This window comes from Mya arenaria, chromosome 3 (genome assembly GCF_026914265.1).
Source record: "Mya arenaria isolate MELC-2E11 chromosome 3, ASM2691426v1".
In the NCBI taxonomy this organism is placed as follows: Eukaryota; Metazoa; Mollusca; class Bivalvia; order Myida; family Myidae; genus Mya; species Mya arenaria.
The window spans coordinates 317316-340745 of record NC_069124.1 but is presented as its reverse complement, the minus strand read 5'-3'; the positions used below and the strand labels follow the sequence as shown (position 1 = coordinate 340745).

Sequence of the window (23430 nt, the reverse complement as noted above, 5' to 3'; positions counted from 1 at the left end):
GAGTATAACTTGCAGGAATGGATTACCATATTACCTGGTAGAAATGTGTCCTCATTGGGATGATTTGCAGTGACCTTGACCTGTGTCCATAACTCAATGGTCAAGGTCACATCTAACATTTAAAGGTCCTACACTTAGTACACACAATATGAATAACAAATATCGTTATGTTCAGATATCCGAGAATGTTATTTGCAGGGGATATAGCTGTCCTTTGGATTGCCTTGTTGTACATTCAGGCACTGATTTAATTGTGTCTTTGAACAGATCTTGAAATGATGCCCCACCCCAATTTAATATTATAGTTGTAAAATTTTGTTTTGAATTGTTACAGGCCCATTGTCCGCATTTCCAGAATGGTGAAAGCCAAAGTATGTTCAGGATGGAACATCACAGGAAAGATCCAGGGATATGCTCACAAAGGCAAGGTTGATTTTTACAGAAGATTACATTTGGAGCCAATTATCAATATGAGTTCTTTTCAATTGATTATTTACTTGTTTAGGTACTTACTTTTGTGTTAAGGCAATGACTTATTTGCATCTATGATAACAATAAATATTTGACATGGAAAGCCAAAATATTGAAAGCAATTCAATGGTATAGTTTCAAAACTATTTTATCCCATCAAGCCTTAAGTGAAAATGAATGGACACTGCAATTTTGTGAAGAATATGAGTTTCAAAATGACTTTCAAAATACAAACAATTTTTCTATGGTCATATAAATATTATTTATTTTCTCTTAATTGTGCTGAAATTGGCCCGTTTCAAGCCATGTTTCATGTAGTTAGTGATAACAATGATTAATAGACATGTATCATTCCTGTATACAGTGCATCAGAAGGGACAGTACACACCATCTTTCATTCCCACCATTCTTTGTGAAGAGGAATCCAAATGTTCTTTGGCCTGATCGAGTTCTTATGGGTAAGTTAAAGTAAAACCAATTTATCTCACTGATTTCTGAGGTGTATTTTTTATGCCCCCGAGAGTGAAAAAAATTAAAATCGCACTGTCCTTTCCTGTGTCTAGCTCAACTTCTCGTTTACAGTTATGTTCAAAGCTATCTGAAAGTGAGATTTCTATATTTGATTTGACAAAATCAAAGATGGTTGCTAACTTTATTGAATCACTCCTATGCATTTATATTCCTTGATGAGCATTGTCTCTTGTGAGGATAGTAACTGGCTTACTGCTATCCTAAGAATGCTTATCATTTATGTAAAGTACTTGTATGTTTTTCTCTTAAGTTTGCTTGTAAACTTTTGAAAAAAAATCTGCATGATAAACTAGGCACACTCTTTCTCCCGAATAAGATTTATCACAATTGGTACAATTGTTTTTATATACCAAATGTATGAAAAAATGTTTAAATCTATGGTTTTCATGTATAAAGTACCAAGTTTAATTAACAGAAAGGTGCAGAAATCACAGTATTTCAATGAGACCATAGTAGATCACAGTTAATCTTTAGCACTCACCATAAATGCATTATTTAGGAAGAAGATAAAGATTTATCACTTAGAATTTATTTTTGTTTATACATGCGTTTGTATTGATTTTGAATAAGAGTGTTACTTTAAACATTAAAATATATAGTAGTAACAGAATTAATCTCCATAGAATTTGAACTTAAATGGCTTGCATTAATTCAATCTTTCTTTTTTCATTTTTTGATGAATTGATCAGATTGTTGGATCAAAGAAGACAAAAATAAAAACCTAAAATTCTGATACAAACAATAATTGCACTCAGATGTAGTGCAAATCAACTTTTATTGACTGACCAACATATTTGCAAAATAGTACTGGTATATTGCCCTCAGTATACGATCAATGTATACAAGAGGATGTTTTCCGATGGGATTTAGATGCATTTGTAAAAACGTGGGAAATACAAGGGATTATGAATGAGATTCATACCACACAAAATTAAAAATGGTTTTACAGTAGGTGAAAATTATAACCTGTCGAAGCTGATAATATATTTGATTATTACTGGTAGCAAAAATGTTACAAGTAAACCACATGTATCTATTTAACAGCTAGAGTAGATGTGTCAAGCTAATTCAAATATTTTGTAATGATGTGTAATGTGCACTTAATTTTATTTTAAACTTTGTTGCATAAAGAAGAAAAGGAAAAAAAAGTTAATGACTGTTCTCAGCTTAAAGTCAAGAAGAGGTACTAGTATATAACACTGGCTGATCTTTAGGGGATGGGGTATAACTGGAGTTGCTTGAAATATAGCCTATATTTTATCACTCTCGTACACTAGTGATAATGCAATGTTTAACATTGTTTTAGATTTATAATTATCAATCCTCTGATGAAAAAGAAGGTATTTCATTAAACAACAGTTAAGTACTTTGTATTTTTTCACAAGCAACAAGAAAAATCCCACCTGTTGTCTGATTGACAGAGTATTTTTATTCCATACATTTGTTTATTTCATTAATTGACAATGAGACTCTAACCAATGTGTCCAAATATTGCCAAATTAACTTTGTCTGCTTACAAACTTGAGGATTTCTTATCAAATCCTTAAGTTTCAGGTTGCCTTGTTTATGTGCTTTATATGGATAAATATATGTTGGAAGATCTTTAAAGATAAACCTAATGTTTATCATAAAACTATGGTATTATATTTGGTCCAAATAGTGAGATAAAAAAAGAGTGTATAAACCAATGTTTTATATTGAATGCATATTCTATCTGACAAGTATTGTTTCTCTGCAGGTGCCTTGAGCCATCCTAGGAGGCATCCCAAGTAACAACATTAAGAACGTATAAATGTTTGAACTGTGCAGACTTCTTGTTGTGAGAAAAAAAGGTACACATACATGTAATGACTTACAAATATTTTTCAATTATAATTGTGATTATCATTTTTGTCCTTTGAAGAGAACCTTTCATCAAAAGTAATAGAAGAACATTGGATAGTATACTGTCATAACTGCATATAATAATAACTGAAGTTAATATTAATTCATTCCACCTTCTGCCAAGTGGCTATGATGTGCTAAGCAGACTAAAAAATTTCAGCCTGCAGCCAATGAGATAGAAATGGAGAGAAGGGCAATAGCAGCTTGCACATGTCAAGGATCTGCAGCGCATGAAACCCCTTAAACTGAAGATGATGGTGGGTCCCTGATGCAATGTAAATTATATGGAATGTTTTGTATATAACCAGTTATTCAATCATCATCAGTGCTGTACACAGAGTATTAAGTATATAACATTTCGATTTCTGTATCTTTCTTTTTCTGATTTATATGAACCCGAGCCGATTTCATTGAAGTAGAAGTTACTTATAATTGCAACCTCCTTAAATGTATCGTATATTAGTTTAAAAACAAAAGTACAGGTCACAGCCTTTTCCCACATGCCTGAAAAATGTGTTGTTTACCAAATGATATGCATTGCGTGATTCTGGGCCTTGCAAAAGAATTACCGGTACTACAAATGAAATAATCATGTTTTTTCTATGTATATAAATTTCTTCCAAACTTCTTTCTTTTAAAGGATTGTCATAGGCACACAATTTTTTGAATGATTTATGTCCCATTACTTTTCTCATGTTTTCAATGCAACTACATACTTCAACCCTACATAATTTGACTACATTCATTGTAAGAAAGAACACTGGATTAAAAATTCAAAATGTATGAACACTGCTTTCTTAATTTCCTTTTTTATAAAGAACATGAAGAATATGTGGTAGGAAAACAAGTAGTATTATAAACTTGTTGTAATGTTGATATGATAATTCTGTATGTCATTTCATTCATGTGTTCAATCATTTACTTACAAAAGGAAATTTTTTTTTATTCAAAATGCCTTATACATGGCGCCGCTTGTAAACATGTATCTTGAACAAAAATGTGCGATGCACCTTTTGCATTGATATTGGGTGTGCTCCAAACAAGAACTGAAACAGGAATGTAGGGCATAGTTTTATTTTATTACATGGCATATGTGTTCAGTACATAATCTAGTCAAAATCTGATTACAATTTTTGTAATACAAGTTAACTTCAGAAAGAACAAATATTATGTGCCCATTTTTCATGATGAATTCTACAAATGTGCAGATTAATGAAATTTGGACAGTCTCTCATATATATGCTTATTTATAGTATTTGTTTTTGCTGTCATGCTTATACTTTAAAAGCAATGAAATTATGTTGTTTTTTTAAATCATTAATGGGAAAAAACATAAATATACAAGAAGAATTAATTTCAATTAATTTTCTGAATCAGTTCCTGAAGCCTAGAGATGTCAGCACTCGCAGTCAGCCGCTTTATCATCCATTGCTCCATTAACCTCATCCACCTGGTCAACACAATTCAAACATACCAGGTAATGGTAAATTTAGAAATGGGCTGAATTGACCATTTGAACATGTTGCGTCATTTAATTTGAATAACAAACGTTACAGCAATTAAACCCAAAGAATAATATGTTTATTAACTGGATATTTAATTCCTAACAAGTTTAACATGTTAAACAACCATGAGCTTGTGCAATACATTAAATGTTGACTGAACATTACAAATCATATAATTTAATTATTCAACTAATGGACTGGTTAATTGTTTAGTCATTTAGTCTTATGCGATGGTAGTGTGTACGTAGTATGTGCCTCCGTGCGTCTGTAAACAATTCCTCTTTAACATGATACAGCCTTCAGTTTTGATTGTATCTTGATGAAACTTGTACAGTATTTACATATCCATAAGAGCTCGGTTCCTTTTGAAAACCAGCCAGATCCGCCCATGCATGCCTAGATTATGGGCCTTGATAGTATAAAAAATCAGTGTGTCAGTAAGCAGTTGCTCGTTAACATGATACAGCCTTCAGTTTTGATTGTATCTCGATTGAACTTGAACAGTATCTACATATCCATAAGAGCTTGGTTCCTTTTGAAAACCAGCCAGATCCGCCCATGCATGCCTAGATTATGGGCCTTGATAGTAAAAAAATCAGTGTGTCAGTAAGCAGTTGCTGGTTAACAAGATACAGTCTTCAGTTTTGATTGTATCTTGATGAAACTTGTACAGTATTTTGATATCCATTAGAGCTTGGTTCCTTTCGAAAAACCTTGAAATGATAAGATTATGGGCCTTTATGAAAAAATGAGTATTCAGAATCCATAAGGGGTTGGTTCTTTTCGAAAACAGTGATGTTGACCACACAAACCCAGCCAGTAGAACATAGGCCTCTAGTTTATTATAAGTGCATGTTTGTCTTCATAGCATCATTATATATTTCTTTATTACATGAAGCTAATTTGTATGTGAAGCTTTGATTTCATGCACTCTTTTCAGATACAGACTCAGTTAAAACAGATATGGGTGCAAGTCATGACACTTTTACAGGTAATGTTTATTAGACATTCAGTATTTATATATATATATATATATTTAAAAAAGATGTCAATTGTAAAAGGATAGTATAATGTAGATGGATTAGATGCAATGAAGATGACAGAAGTCAAAATCATCTTTATAATAATTTGATATTATTTGTACTATTATTTAATTGCCATAATGATGAAATACATAAAACTGAAAATGGAAATAATTTCTATGAAGGTCTTCTTTCTATTTCCAATAGATTAAAGATGTCCGAGATTCACGATGAATGCTGTTTGAAGAAGAATGAACAGAATCACATTTTAATTTAATCTCACTGCCAATGTGGACTTAAAGAGGACGGGCTCTGTTATGACAACTGTATTTTTAAGTAACAGAGATAAGGGTGTTATTGGAATCATTTCAATAAAATATGGGAGTAACCGGTACATACCAGTTTGATATCTTGATTAGACTGGGACTTAAACAAAAACGATAGATATTGGACCTCTCTAATACACATTATAAACATCTCATGTCTTAAGTCAATAACAAAGCTGTAATAAGGCGATATTTAGTGTAATTAACACTTAGGGCTATTCTCCTAAAACATATAACCACCGGGTTTTGCAGATTTTTAATAATATATGGTTGGGCTTTTTTGCTAATTTGCACCCCAAAAGGCACATTTGCTTTTGTATGGGGTTGGCATAAAAACTTAATAAATGCCTTCCCTCCAGTGGTTATATTTTTAAATGGACAAAATATCAAACTGGTATGTACCTTATCAACATTTTTAGCTGGACTATTTGAATAATAAGGAGGGTTATACCACTCGCCTCAGCATCTGCTTTGGCTTTAGCGTCCGGTTAAAGTTTAAGACCAAGTTGGGATTTTCACTCATAGGGATTTTCACTCATAACTGCAAAACCCTTCATTAAAGTCACTTAATACTCCATACAGTTGTTCAGGGTTATTACATAATGAGGTTAATACTTCAATAGCCTTCATTCAATGGACTTAATACCTTGCACACTTAATGATGAACATCTTACAATAAGGTGACATAACTCCATTTTAACTAAATACAAATTATTGCCCTTTTTTCATTTTTATTTCTTATGTCAGGCACATTTATATATTCTTAACAGGGTTTTTGAAAGCTAATTGTTTGGGCGGGCTGGTGGAAGGGTCTTCAAAGTCACCTTATGTGTTAAATAATTTTAGCTAGGTTTGACATATAGTGACCAAACTTCGTATGTAGAAAGCCTTTATGAAGACCTTTCATGATATTGCGTTTTAGGCTTCTGGGATCAATATAAAGGTCAAAGTTACTATTAAAAGCAAAAGAACTGGTATTGATTAACTTAAAGGTCAACATATTGTGACCAAACTTGGTTTATATGAAAGTTCATACAGACTTTTTATGCCCCCGAAGGTGGGCATATTAAAATCGCACCGTCCGTCCGTCCGGCTCTGTAACTTTCCCTTGTATGGACAGATTTTAAAATAACGTGCCAAATGTGTTCCACATACCAAGACGACGTGTGGCGTGCAAGACCCGTGTCCCTACCTCAAAGGTCAAGGTCACACTTAGTGTTTATTCACAATGGAGTGCTGCATATAAGGACATAGAGTATAGGTTGTCGTGTCCGGGCTGTAACTTTCTCTTGTATGGACAGATTTTAAAATAACTTGCCACATGTGTACCACATACCAAGACGACGTGTCGCGTGCAAAACCCGTGTCCCAACCTCAAAGGTCAAGGTCACACTTAGTGTTTATTCACCATAGAGTGCTGCATATAAGCATAGAGTATAGGTTGTCGTGTCCGGGCTGTAACTTTCCCTTGTATGGACAGATTTTAAAATAACTTGCCACATGTGTACCACATACCAAGACGACGTGTCACGTGCAAGACCCGTGTCCCTACCTCAAAGGTCAAGGCCACACTTAGTGTTTATTCACAATGGAGTGCTGCATATAAGGACATAGAGTATAGGTTGTTGTGTCCGGGCTGTAACTTTCCCTTGTATGGACAGATTTTAAAATAACTTGCCAAATGTGTTCCACATACCAAGACGACGTGTCGCGTGCAAAACCCGTGTCCCTACCTCAAAGGTCAAGGTCACACTTAGTGTTTATTTACAATGGAGTGCTGCATACAAGGACATAGGGTATAGGTTGTCGTGTCCGGGCTGTAACTTTCCCTTGTAAAGACAGATTTTAAAATAACTTGCTACATGTGTTCCACATACGAAGACGACGTGTCCTGTGCAAGACCCATGTCCCTACCTCTAAGGTGAAAGATACACTAAGTGTTTATTCACAAGGGAATTCTGAATATAAGGACATAACAGTGTAGGTTGTCAAGTATGGGTGGTATTTTTTTATGTTCAGAGGAAATTTAAAATAACTTGCCATATGTATTTGACACATAAAGGCAAGATCAACTTTTCATGTAATGGCCTTGTTCATAGGTCAATGTCACATTCGGGAGCATTCGTCACATACTGTGACAGCTCTTGTTTATTGTGTTTTGGGTTATGATCTAGGTCAAAGTCAGTATTGCTGAAAAGTACAATTATAGTTTGTACTGAATAAGTAAGGGGTGACAATGTGTGACCAAACTTGGTATATATGACAAGTTAATGGAGAGCTTTCATTCGAATGCCTTGGGCCCCTTAGGGTCAATGTCACTGTTACTAAAAAAATATTACTTTTTGGTACTGAATAACCTAAGTTATGGTTGATATACTGTGACCAAACTTGATATATAGGAATAGTTTATTGAGAACTTTCATGAGATTGTGTTTTGGGCGCATAGGATCTAGGTCACTGTTATAAAAATAGAAGACAGCAGTTGAAACTGAACTTCTTCTGCCAATCCTTAACAAAACAATTATTGTCACATCACGATTCTTGTTTACTTTTTAAATTGATTTTTCTATTGCTTTTGACAAGCACATATTACATCATAATGTGTCACGTAACCGTCGTTACGTATCAACTTTAAAGTGTTACGTAACATAAAAGTTACGTATGAAACACTTTAAAGTAATTACCAAAAATCAATAATAGAATTCAAAATTTATTTGTATCAAAAAGTAAATACTCCATATTTGTATCAAAAAGCAAATACTCCATCATGGGATCAAATGTAGATACACTTAGATGCTGACAGTTCGTGATAGCCGCTGGCTATTAGACCAATTAGCGTGACAGTTCATGACTATAGAATACATCCCTTCGTCTGTAATAAGATATTAGATATGCATACCTGTCACAAACTGGACGAGATCAGCAGTATATATGAACGCATGTTACTCATTTTAGTGAGATTAGGTTTTGGGCGTGGACTAGACATATGGCCCGTATGATACTTTATTATATACTGATTATTATACTTAGAAAGAACGTGGAACAATAAAGACTTAGAACACTTGAACAGTTGTTGGTTGGTTACTGAACGAACTATCACGAAAGTTAAGTGAACAGTAGCGTTACGTGACACGTAAAAGTTTGGCGCCTGCTGACCAAGGATTCGAACAGGGTTGACGTGGAACACAACGGCGAAGTACTAAACCACCTGAAACGAAAAAGGGGTGAGTGACAATTTCGGTTTTATTGGATAACATAGAGAAATGGCAGAACCAGATATTAGTAGAATTTTTCAAAATTTAGGGGAACAATTACAAAATGTTTCGGCTGTAGTAGGCACTCAGAGTATAGCACAAGTAGTACCATATTTTGACGGGGATACGAAACAATTCAAATATTGGATAAAAAATATTGAAAAATACGGCGTTCTTACGGGTCTAGATAGCGAAAGGTTAAAAATGGTAGCTTATCAGTCTAGCAAAAATGCAGTTAGTGATTTTATACAAAGATATCTAAAAAGTAACCCTGATGATAACTGGGATACACTAAAAGGGGAATTAAAATCAAGATTTTCGGAAGTACAAGATCCACAACATGCTTTCTGTCTATTAAGGGCAATAAAACAGACACCAGGGGAAAATGTTCAAATATATGCAGAACGACTTTTAACGATGGCGGAAGAAGCTTTTGTAGGTCATAACGGCGACCTAATAGTTATTGAAAGGCAACTAATAGGGTTCTTTATTGATGGTTTGGCACATGATTTCCTAAAAATGAAAGTAATGCGAGAAAATCCAGATACTCTTCAAGCCGCGGTGCGTAGTGCAACAAATGAACAAAATCTTAGAACTAGATTTAATCTTCGAATAGGTAATGCGCCGAGTCAAAATAGCAGGCATGATATTAGCATCAATGATAGGCATGAACCTATGGAAATTGATCATTTAAGACCAAATAAATACTGCATATACTGTAGACGGCCCGGTCATAACATAAAAGATTGTAAATCAAGAAAACGCGAAATAAATGCCATAGGTCAAGAATTTCAAGTTCAAAATAACCAAATTAGTGATAGGCCAAATAACGATTGGAAATCAAAGATTGAATGTTGGAATTGTGGGAAAATGGGTCATTTTCAAAGGGAATGTCGAAATGGCAGGAGACCATATTACGCCTCACGTAATCAAAAAAACTAGGAGTCTCTTATCATAAAGAAGTCGGTGATAGGAGAAAACATATGTCAACATTCACTATAGCAATTTGTGGGAATCCAAATTCATGTCTGATAAAAATAGGAAACATTTCTTTTAGAAGTTTAGTAGACACAGGTGCTGAAGTTAGTTTAATTAGTCGAAATGCCCTAAGGTTATTACAAAACAAACCTAAACTCTCAAATAAACGCGCTCATTTACAATCAGTTAACGGTAATTCGCTACAAGTTGATGGCTCAGTACAATTAAAATTTAAAATCGGCCGAGTTCACAAAGTGCACGAATTTTATGTTGTCCCAAATATAAATAGAAATATCATTTTAGGCAGGGATTTTTTATCAAAAAACGGGGTAAGACTCTATTTTGATTTAGAATGTATGCGCATAGATGACAGTTATGTACCTTTGGAAGAAGATTTACATATTGCATCAATTGTGAGACTTCAAAAATGTACTGTCTTGAAACCACAAACACGGTATTTATTAAATGGTAAAGTAAAATCAAATCCCAATATAGATACAAAAAAATGTTATGAGATTAAAAACATAAACAATTCATTTTTAGATTCTGAACCAGGCCTTGTAATTGTTAATTCCGTGGTTAAATTTCAAAGCAAACGTACATTTCCAATTGCAATTATAAATAACACTCATAAAACAATTAAGTTAAGGAAAGGCAGTGCTATAGGCAAAATTGAAAAATTAGAGGCTCAAGAGATTGCTTCTGTTCAAAATACTTCGGTTAAAGGTAATCCAATGACTGATGATGAAATTTTGACAGACTTACGAGTACCCAAAGATCATGCTGAAACGATCTTACCAATTATAATGCAAAATCGAAAACGTTTCGCTAAAAACGACTCCGATCTTACTCAAACTGACACCGTTACCATGACAATCGAGACAGGAGATCACCCCCCAATTAAATTACGACCATACCGCACACCTTTGAATAATAGGAAAATTATTGACAATGCGATTGACGAAATGCTTGAGGCAAATGTAATTAGGAAGTCACATAGTCCTTGGAGTTTTCCCATTGTAATAGTAGATAAAAAAGATGGCACTAAACGATTTTGCGTAGATTTCAGACAATTAAACAAAATTACAAAACCCACATCTTATCCTTTACCTCTCATAGATGACATATTGGCTATTTTAGGTAAAAGTTCATGGTTTAGTTCGCTTGATCTTAAATCAGGGTATTTCCAAATGAAACTTGCAGAACAAGATAAAGAAAAGACTGCTTTTACGACCGGATTCCGAGGTCTTTATGAGTTTAATACTTCTCCTTTCGGACTCTGTGGAACTCCTGGACGATTCCAAGAATTACTTAACCAAGTATTAGAAGGCTGTGAAAGTTTTGCCATTGCGTATTTAGACGATATCTTAATATTTTCAAAAACAAAGGAAGAACATTTGGTACATCTCCAAAAAGTATTCAAACAACTTGAAAAACATAAACTCAAATTAAAACTGAAAAAAATGTCAATTCATGCAAGAAGAAACACAGTACTTAGGTTTTGTTATTGATAAATTAGGAATCAGACCAGACCCTAAGAAAGTAGAAGCAATTAGACAAATTCCAACTCCTAAATGTGTAAGAGATGTTAGGTCAGTCTTGGGAGCTGCCGGCTTTTACCGCCGATTTTGTCCAAAGTATTCCGAAATGGTTGAGCCATTGATTAACTTAACTAGGAAAACAGTCAAATTCTTTTGGTCACCAGACTGTGAACGAAGTTTTCAACTACTTAAAGACAATCTGACGAAAATTCCCTACTTATCTTATCCGGACATAAACAAGCCTTACATTTTATATACAGACGCTTCAGATAAAAATATCGGAGCATGCCTCACACAAAAATGTGAAGAAAATGAGATTGGGGATTATGCTAATGAAAAACCAATTTATCTGCTTTCACATAAATTGTCCGATACACAAACGCGGTGGAGTACCGTGGAAAAGGAAGCATTTGCCATACATTACGCATTACAAAAATTAGACCATTATTTACACAATGCTGAATTTGTTATTAGGACCGATCATAAACCCTTAAAATATCTTTTAGAGTCTCCCATGCAAAACAAGAAAATTCAACTTTGGGCGTTAGGCATAGCTGGTTATAATTGTAAAATCGAATATATACCCGGAAAAACTAATATCATAGCAGATTTCTTGAGTCGCCCCCCATCGTCCGATACTATCCAAATTGACCCACCCACGGATTACGAACCGGATATAAGTGATAACACCTTTCAAATTTCCGAAAATTATGTTCCAGAGAATATTAAGCAAGTCAACGCCATCAATTCCCATTATCTAAATAAAAAACAGGTTGTTGATAAAGAATATGAGGAACAAGATTCTTTCGTAGAACCAGTGAAACAATTTGAAAGTATGTCAATGGCTAATGAACAAGATCTTGATGCCAATATTTTACAATTAAAGATGAAACTGCGACATGGTCAGCCTAGCAAAACGGAACAGAATAAATATATTGAAATAGACCGCATTCTGTATTACTTATCAAACGCCGATGAGGAGCCAAATTTAAGATTAGTAATTCCCAGCCATTTAACACCTTTAGTCATTACGCAATATCATGATAATAACGGGCACCCGGGTAGCCAAAGGTTATTTTCAACCATTAAACAAAAATACTTTTGGCCTGGACTGTTTAAAGAATTACACGCATATGTTGAAAAATGCGTTACCTGTCAAAGTCGGAATTTAACCAAAATAAAAGCTCCCATGCAAGACCGCCTGAACATGGCACCATACCCATTCTCAGTAGTGTCTGTGGATGTCCAGGGGCCTCTACCCCAAACGCTAAGTCGGAATTGTTACATAATTTGCTTCTTAGATATGTATTCAGGCTTTGTAGAGGCTTTTCCAGCACCTGACAAAAGTTCAGATACCTTAATACACTTACTGGTAGAAGAAATCTGTTGTAGATACTCAACTCCCCTTCGTTTAATCTCCGACAATGGTAGCGAAGTAACTAGCGGTGCTTTCCAGGCCGTTCTGAAAGAATTAAACATAGATCATGTAAAAACTTCCACCTACCACCCTCAGGCGAACGGTCAAAATGAAAGATCTCATGCAACTATCAATAACATTTTATCAAAACTAGTAGAGGGTAATGTCCGACAATGGGATGTACATCTTAACATGACCTTGGCCGCAATGAGATTTTCAACATCAGAGAGCTCTAAACATTCACCCTATTTCCTTCTTTTTAATCGAGACCCGGTTCTTCCAATCGATAATCTACTTAAGCCCAGAATGAAATACCATGGCGAACAGTACTATCAAATTATGCTTAATGCGCAACATAAAGCATTTGTAGAAGTCCGCAGACAGCTTAAAAAATCTAAACGAAAACGAGCAGAGTATGCAAATAGGAATGCCAAAGACATACGCTTTAATTTAAATGACCCTGTCTATTATAAGAACTTTCAAAGACATAATAAATTGGATGCTAAATGGAAACCGTATTATCGGATAATCGAACAGAAATCACCACTAACCTACCTGATAAAAAACCAACTTGATAACTCTATTGTTAAAGTGCACGCTGAACAAATACGACATGCAAAAATTGACGAATGGCCAATTCCCAAAACAACTAATAAACGACCTATACGAAGAGCAAACTATGTTGTCCCACCAAGTGATTTATCAAGTTCTGATTCAAATGATTCTGAGCCCAGTGATTCAGAACCCCATCAAGTTAATTTACCTCCTATAACAAAAAGAGTTAAGCAAGAACTAGGCACCGATTCTGATAGTGAAAATGAAATACCCCTCGCAGAACTCCAAAAGATTCTACGAAATAAATCTAAAGTCACAGAGATGCCAACAGAGGTGACGAATGATACTCCAAGCAGTTCTGATTCTGAATCTCTTATGAGCGGCATCAATCTAAATAACCCACCCGCAGATATAAATCATATTGATTCTGATAATTTGATAACCCCTGAGTCTAGCGACGATGAAGCAATGAATATTGAGGCTGTTTCAGCTCCCCCACTTAATGTCAAAAAACCTAAGAAGGATTCGAGGCATAAAAAGAACGCGATAAAAACAATGTTAAAATGTTTGTCCGTTATGCTGTAATCACAATACCTTTCTTATGAATACGATGTGCTAAACATCAGACACCTACACCTTGCGACTACGAGTTGCTTTAAGAATGTTGACATATGTAGAAGACTTCACACTATATAAGTGCATTGTGTGAAAATACAGTAATCGTGTGAAAATACTGTAATTGTGCGAAAATACTGTAATTGTGTGAATATACTGTAATTGTTTGTAAATACTGTAAATACCTACACATCGATTATTAATGATTGATTGTTATCAATTATATTAATCATCTATTTTCAAAAACAAGGATGAATTACCTTAATTACCTTGTACTCTGGTACGCGATTGGCATGAGTGATACTTTAGAGATATACGATAATGTCATGTTTTAAAAACACACTGGCAATTAGCACTGGTATTTGACACTAGGGTGTTTGCAAACTTTCTTGATCAAGTTGATCAGAGATTAATAAATTCTACGCGTATGATTACTAATAAAGAACGCACTCAATTCTCCATCCTAACTGAATTTGAATTACAATCTTGTGTACAAAGCATTAGTCCATTCAGCGAAGTTCGCTCGGCGCTTTATCAAATGAGTTTATCCCAGTTCTGTATTACAGCCTTATTTATGAAACAAGACAATAAAGTCAAAAGTCAATGCTCTACCATAACAAGACCAAATAAACGCCTACCAGCCGCGGAATATCTATATGATGGTATTTGGATGATCGCTTCCAAAACGGACTTAACATTTGTAATCATATGCCAAAACTCCATTCAAACTCATAGCAAAAAGACAGTAGAAGCTCCTTTAAGTTTGCTATCGTTGCAAATGAGCTGCAAAGCGTATAATGAACATTTTACACTGGGATCATGGTTTACAAATAGTTCAAGACTACTATTAAATAATTATGAACATTATCAAGTACTTCCCAATTTCACATCACTTCAAATCTGGGAACCTCTCCATAAGATTCTTACTAACGTCTCAAAAATTGAAATGCCTGATGAATTGAAACAGATACACGAACTTCCCTTAAGAGCTTTAATGAATAAATTAATTTACTTACCCAATTCTGTCCTTGACGTATCCTCTGGGTGGCCACTATGGAAAATAATTACAATCATAGCAGCTGGTGTTCTGCTTGTCAGTGTGACCGTTCTCATTCTTTGTAAATATCATTCTGCCTTCCTCAAATGTATTCCTAACCGATCGCGTCCCAAACCACACCCACAATACAGTCAGGTGGTCTACAAGGCCAGTGAGGTATCTACTCTCGCCCAATCAGAGGCGGGGCCTGAAAAACCGGGTATCTGCAACCAATCAACGTCGGCTGCGAACCCAATGTCCAAAGCCATCCAACGACTTTATCCTTGCTTGGATCGGTTGGATTTCAACCCTGAGGGCCACAATTAAAATTGTTGACAGCCACCGGGACTTCTGATATGTCACTAAAAAGATCGTCAGCTGACGATACCACAATAGTGATGGACATCATTAATGGACTTGTACATAAGAATCGTTTATCTATTTATGGACTTATTCACTGAAGTACATGAGAAAATTCACCGTGTAGCAGCCCAACGCTAAGTCCATGTCTGCGTCTGCTGCTGTGATGCCACAGTTTCTCGCAGGCCGGTGAGAGCCCTCACCAGGAAAACGGCCGTGTTCCAAAGCGTTTGGACACGTGCCACAGCGCATCTAGAGCTGCCGCCTCAAGGACCAGCCGCGTCACCCCTCCTCCCGGTGTTGCCACTTACATGGACGTGCTCGGGCTGCTCGAGTGACCGCCCACGGTCACCAACCACGAACAATAACCTAGACGTCAATAGTGTTGACTAGAGACATCTTCAGTGACTTTTCAGAAGTGTTTAAATATTATTATTTCAGTTTAGTGTATTGTGTTTGTTTCTGTTGATTATTTTTTTTTTCTTATTTGGTTTCGGGTATAATTTATGTGCATGTATTCTTGTTCTCTTCATATTTCATATAAAAACCAAAACAAAACCGTACCTTCTATTCACCATCTCCTTTTAAATTTTTGTTACCAATCATCTACTTTATCATTAATCGATTATAGTTGACAGAGTTTTTCTCAAGTTTAAATACCGCAGAGTATTTCTCTCAGATTCAAAGTCTACATTAACACCATTCATGTTGACACCTCATCATTAGCAAGTGTCATCATCCTCGCGAGCCATTCACTTTGACACCAATTAACCCTGCGGGTTTAAGTAATGATAGTTTCTCCGATCTTTACCGAAATAATTATCACCTCTTTATGACACTTCCTAAACATAAGATTAGGGCGGAAACGCGTTGCTTGCGCCGCTTGAAATTGATAAAAATTATTGGAAAAAAATTATTGGGATAAAAGGTATAACGCAAGGATTATTGGTGGCAAAACGAAACATTAATTATTTTTTTTCGCTGGTTTCAGATATCGAAACGAAATTAAATTAAAATATATTAAGTAAGATGAAATAATTCCCATGATGAAATATTTCTTTTAAGAAAAATCGGACGAATGTCACGTAACCGTTACGTATCAACTTTAAAGTGTTACGTAACATAAAAGTTACGTATGAAACACTTTAAAGTAATTACCAAAAATCAATAATAGAATTCAAAATTTATTTGTATCAAAAAGTAAATACTCCATATTTGTATCAAAAAGCAAATACTCCATCATGGGATCAAATGTAGATACACTTAGATGCTGACAGTTCGTGATAGCCGCTGGCTATTAGACCAATTAGCGTGACAGTTCATGACTATAGAATACATCCCTTCGTCTGTAATAAGATATTAGATATGCATACCTGTCACAAACTGGACGAGATCAGCAGTATATATGAACGCATGTTACTCATTTTAGTGAGATTAGGTTTTGGGCGTGGACTAGACATATGGCCCGTATGATACTTTATTATATACTGATTATTATACTTAGAAAGAACGTGGAACAATAAAGACTTAGAACACTTGAACAGTTGTTGGTTGGTTACTGAACGAACTATCACGAAAGTTAAGTGAGCGTTGGCGTTACGTGACAAATGTAAGAAGATACATTGTTAAAAAGAAACAGAAAATGTTAATTTGAATAAGAGAGGCTCTCGCGAGGGGGCGACTTGGGCGAAGTGGTCGCCTAAAATTCCCAGACTTCGCCCATTTGTATCATCAAAGCGACATTGACTTCGCCGAAAATTTTAGCACATTGTAAATCTGTCAATCAGCGAGTATTTGGCCAATGTCCCATTAGTCAAAACATCACAATAAGCCATTTATACAAATTGGTAATCTCCTAATCCGATAATTGGGCCATGCCATCCAATTACCAAAACATTGAAAGTTAACCAATCAGAATGTACATTCAGAAGACCCTGATCAGATGATATAAGTTCGTTAAAATGAGATAGAATTGGAGACATAATTATGAAATATCGTGTCAAGCATTAATTTAAGTTAAAAAGTAATTAATATATGTATTGAACAAACAATGCAAGACATTTAAACATTGTTGCTTTTGAAGCAGACGGCCATAGCCATCTCGGGCCATCGGCAAGTAGGCGCTAAGAAAATCAATAACATGATGTATCACCAAATATTTGATTGGTTTTAGTGAAAGTTCATGATGAAAAATGATTTGTAAACACAAAAAAATATTATTTTTTTGCTTTATGTAGAGTTTACTTACAGTAATTTTCTCCTGTCACAGTTACGATGTCAAAAAAAATCGGCGAGATCGCCATTTTGTCAGAACAATTTTCCGAGTTAATTTTTCAACTTCCCATTATGTATTGGTAAATTGTTCATCAAGGACACTGATTTAAATGTCATTTGGTTCTTAAATGTCAGCATATTTAAAATTATTTAGCCAGAGACAAGTAAATAACAGCACAGCTGAATGTGACATTCGTACCCTATCCCGAACGTACCAAAACAAGATTCGTCCCCCTACTTTATTGACAGTTCATTTATGAGGTCATTATGATTATTTCAAATCCTTAGATGTATTTTTTTGCTTCATTTTAGATGCTTTTTGGAGATTAACTATGTGACATTGACAAATACACTTTTGCTGAGCCAAAAATGATACATTATTTTATGAACATTTTATATAGTTATAGCAATCAATTTGAATGTGAATATAAACTGAGGTGTGTGGTATGGCATAGTTTTTGTATCAGGTGTTATAAAAAGTATCACTTCTCCCTAAAGTCTCCCCACTTCTCCCTAGATTGACTGAAGGGAGAAGTCACTTCTCCCAAAATTTTCAGCCTAGTGAGAGCCTCTTAGAGTGTCACTTCTTTTAAATTTGTAGCTGTTTACTTACCATGAATTTATCTTTAAATACAACTTGTACTTTTTATGTGTAGGGTACGAGTTGGACCATATTGAGAGATTGTTTTAAATAGCATATGCTAAAACATACTGTGACTGTTGTTGCTGCCTTTTAATTTTATGAAAAGTATTGCTTTATTATTTTTTTAAATTCCATATTCTTAAGCTCCTAATTCTTGTCAGGTAATTTTTAAATCAAATTAATTGTTAAAGTGACACTCTTATTCAAAATCAATGCATACATATGTATAACAAACATATATTTTGAGTGATAAACCTTTAACTACTTACTAAATAATGCATTGATGGAACATATTTATTACTGGTAGCAAGTTTGTAACCCTGTATTTAATAACAGAAAACGCAAAAATATTTAATGATTGATGAATGCTAAAAGATTTACTGTGATCTACTTTAATAGTCTCATAGGGTAGATACACCATGTTTTATGCACATTTCTTTCAAATCAAAATCGGTATCCTTCATGAGAACCATTGCTTTCAACATTCATTTATTCTTTTCGCAATATTAAAACAATAGTATTAGTAGTGGTAAACCTTTTTGGGAGTAAGAGTGCATCTTTAAAAAATGTGTTTAATGTGGATATATTATGATCTATGTGTCTTTGCACGTATGCACTTGCTAGTATTGCCTAAGAATTTGACCTCTGATATTTTATGTAGTAGTTAGATGATATGAAGTAAATTCTGTCAGAGTTAGTGGAACTAATGATCCATTCTTAATCATTGAAATGTACTAACAAGGCATCTCACAGTCTTATGTCTTTGTATGCCTTTGAGGTTATGTCTCCACAAATCTTTATCATGGCCTGACAGTCTGCTTTCTTTAATTTGTGTCTTTGTATTAAAAATATGTATTATTTTTAATACATATTTTATTTATAGTACTGCATTTATCTCCTATCGATTTTCATGTTTTATGTAACTTGAAACTTTCATTAAGTTGTAAAAACATTAAATCTGTGAGAGTGTAGCTTTAAGAGAAACATTAGTGATTTTAGCATCAAACTTGTTTTATATGTTCTTTTTAAGTTCTAGGTTATTCTGTAATCATTAACCATCATTGTGCCATAGATAGACCTGTGAAAAATTATTATAATGTACTATGTTATATTATTGAATAAAATACTGAACATGTTACGGTATGTTTGAATTTGGCTGATCATTGAGTAGTTGAGGGATTTTTATAGTCATATTTAGATTCCCACTGAACCTGAAAAGGTATACCATGAGGTTTTTTCATATCTACATTGTATATAACAGCGAGTGCTTTCCAATGCTTTAAAAAGATATTTCCATGAAATAAAACAGATATCTGATCATCTCAAACAGTGCACATATAAAAGATAATTTTTCGAAAATTTTCCTGTTCTCGCATTATATTTAACTTTAGTATGTACAGGGCTGGGACACAATATCATCGGTGCAATTTCCTTAATAAAATCACTTTCATATAGAATGTACATTAAGTCATTTCATAGCCATCTTTTTGTGGATATAAGTAAAAGAAAAATGTTTATTTCAATATCATGTTGCATGATGTTTCACCTTGTGAAAGAAGTGAATTTTGAGAATATCATTTGAATATGATATTTCATTGTTTGAGAAAGTGACAATATCAAAAAAATATTTCCATTTTTATGAAATTCAATCCCCTCAGTGACAATTAAACAGGGCAGTGATACCTATTAATTGGTGACACACTTTATTGAAAGAAGAAGAGAGGTAAGCACAGAGCTTAAACACAATGTCGATGACATAATTTCTGAAATGACACTACAGTTTCTGCATACGAATTGCTGCCTTTATCTATAAAAGTGATAAAATGGCATTCAACTTAAACCCCCGTTTCAATGTAAGAAAACAATATTGTACCTATGGCTACATGAATTTGGCAGTCGAACGTTTTTACTTATAGGTACAAATTTGACTGACAAATAACAATTTGCAAATCATAGACTAATAGAATATTTTATTTAAAAAATAAGGTAATGTAATGTAACTTTGTGAAAAGTTGTGTATACAGAACCTCATTTTATAATTCTGTCGGCCAATTCATCATGCGAGTACGCTGAGGGTCGATCTAACGTGGAATTATACTTTGTATAATCTTTGCTTGACCGACCACAGCCTTTTCATTGAAATTTCCAGCAGAACAGAATAAAACAGATTTTCATGATCTTTTTTGACACCGAAAAATACAGAGAATTTCCGGTAAATGTGTATAACCCGGTTCCCGGTAGCAGTTGTTACTCCAAGAGAAAGTGGCATTCATGGTAAAACTCATTGCACTTTTTTTCTGCAAAATCCATAACGGCGGATTTTCTAGCGTCCAAATGACCTTTCTGTCGGCATTGGATTATCATATCTATTAAGACCTGGCAGTTTGTCCAAATCCAGGTGTAAAATAGTGAACAATATTACAAAAAAGGGTTTTCATCAGCCGCAGTCAGCGTTGAAAGCCTATTTTACTCGTACAGACGGACGACCGCACTTCAATTAAGCAGACATGAACGTTTTTGTAACATGATGTTGTTTTTTCTCAGAGAAAATGCCAAATATTATAGCATTTAAGCCTATTTGGGCTTTCATCTTTTGTCCAATGTGTTCTTAACCGCTCTTGAATACGCACCGAGATGGTACATCGGCTTAAACCGTTTCTACTCTTTAGCTGGTGCCTAGGAAAAGCGGATAGCCCTCACTCAGTTGTTATTGCTGTAACCATTCCGATAGCATATGACTGATTAGCCTTAAACTTCTTTATGAGTTAAACGATACATTTCCAAAATGCCCATTCCCCCGTTTATTGGCCAGGTTTTAGAACCCGCTCTTGAACCTTTTCTGCACGATCCGGGTGTTCACGACTTTTAGCAATCTACCATTCGAAGCATCTTGTAAGACCATACTTTAGCACATTTAATTCGTGTGCTTATCCCTCAAATTGGCCATAAAAGGTAAAAACCGTTATCGGGACTTTGCCGTGTATGTCAATTATACCGACAAAAGACGTAAAAAACACCTTTTTCTCAATATTTTAAAGCGGCGGCACCTGAGATGACACGGATCAAGAGTGTGCGTCCGTCCACAAGTCTTGAGATCAAAATGGCCATATTTGAACAGTGCAAACCTTATAGGTGAACAAATTACCAACCAGCAGAATTTAGTTAGTACAAAATATACACTTGGATCAAAGTCTGATTTTTTTTAACGTGGGATATTTAACATAAATATGGAAGTTGGTCAAGGTCACGAATGTTGTCATGGTCAAGTTATATTGACCTTCAAGCATGACCACAGCCATTACTTTATCTGATCGAGGGTCTAGTTTAATAAAAAAGGAGTTAGTCAAATATGCCAAATCTACCACAAAGCGGGAAGTTTACTCGGATCGAAGTGATTTGCGTGACTTTAAGGGTCAAGAAACCCTAGATCTACCTCCCTATGGTAAGTTTCAAAACAATCTCTCGAGGGAACAGACTGATCAAAACGGACATTGGGATATCAATTTTCAGAATTTGTACCTTGCTAAAATCATATGTAGCTTGTGTCAATAACTTGTTGAATTAAGTTGATCCAGAATTAGGTATATTGTAAAATCACACTTTGCTTTCCTAGTTATTTCGTTTTTCGTACTAGCTTTGCATTCATGTGTGTAATTATACCTAGGAATAGAGGGCTGCTCTAAATCTAAATATTTCTTACCAATGCTTAATTTTGTTATCTTTCGAGAACACTTGATATTTTATTCTGTTTGTCTACTTGTGTACATAATATGCATGTTTGGTTTACTCGTATTGTTTGAAAATTATTGTGTTAAATGTAATTCATAATATGTGTCATTATTAGTATATATATCAATGTTTTGCTCTTCATTTCATGGAGGAATAAAAAGTATCTATCAGGCTTACCTTTTACCTTTTTGTGTATTAGCTTTTGACTTTGGCCAATGAGGCATTTATTACATTTTGTTCCATAAACGACTGAAAGTTTGTAATAATTAGCATTTCATTTACTTGCTCCAGTTTCTTTGCACGACTCCATATTCTACTATTGTGCTTTGCTGGCAATGTTAACAGACATTGCGATAATAAACAATGGTACATTCTAATTCTTAGGAAAGAATTCCGTCTGAAAGTCTCCAAACAGCAAATCTCATACATCACAAACATTACAGAAGGTTCCATACACATGTTCGTGTGAAATTCATTAATTATGAGGGAAAATCAGAGACGTTCACTCAACAATGCTACAACGAACAACTAGACCCGTAATAAAATTTTATTATAAGATCATAAAACATGACTTCAAGCATTTGATTTATAACAAATAATAACAAAACAGGAATTAAATGGTTTTTTTTTTATAAAATGAGTCCAAATAAAACAGTGTAATATATGTACTGTAAACATGTGTTCTCAGTAGTTACATGAGATGTTGTGAAACAGCACGTGAATGTGTACTTATAAGTGTGTGTACAGCTTCCATTCAGTTTACTGCCGTCTTTTACTGCAATTATTTTAAAATCGTATATTATTCATACCTAGCTTTCATTATGTGCAAGGGGTACCCAGCATGTACACATACAAGTGGTATTTAACAATATCTTCAATTACTTATGCAATATAGATTGTTATATCATACTTAAGAAACAATTTAAGTTAACATTCCACATTGATAAAATGTGTATAAGCGAATGTATGACCTTAATTATTTGTACAGAATTGGGCAATTTCAGTTTCTTCTTCTAACATTTTTAGCTAAATCTTTCAAGTGACTCTTATTCAAAATCAAAATATACACATGTATGAAACATACATTTCGACTGATAAACCTTTAACTACTTACTAAATAATGCATTTATGGAAAATATTGATTCCTGATAACAATATTGTAACTGTGTATTTAATTCCTAAAATTAAAAATATTAAATGATTGGTGAGTGCTAAAAGATTGATTATGATCTTTATGTTTCCTGCAACCTTCCTTCAAATTCAACTCTGTATCCTTCATAAGAATCTTA

General features: G+C 34.4%; 1 long non-coding RNA gene across 1 annotated transcript; it reads left to right on the top strand.

The window, feature by feature from the left end:
* Nucleotides 1-829: 829 nt before the first annotated feature.
* LOC128227811 (uncharacterized) lies at nucleotides 830-5792 on the top strand. Its single transcript, XR_008259854.1, has 6 exons — nucleotides 830-929; nucleotides 2741-2834; nucleotides 3047-3143; nucleotides 4264-4363; nucleotides 5332-5382; nucleotides 5621-5792. It is a non-coding gene; the product is annotated as an uncharacterized LOC128227811 (long non-coding RNA).
* Nucleotides 5793-23430: the final 17638 nt, after the last annotated feature.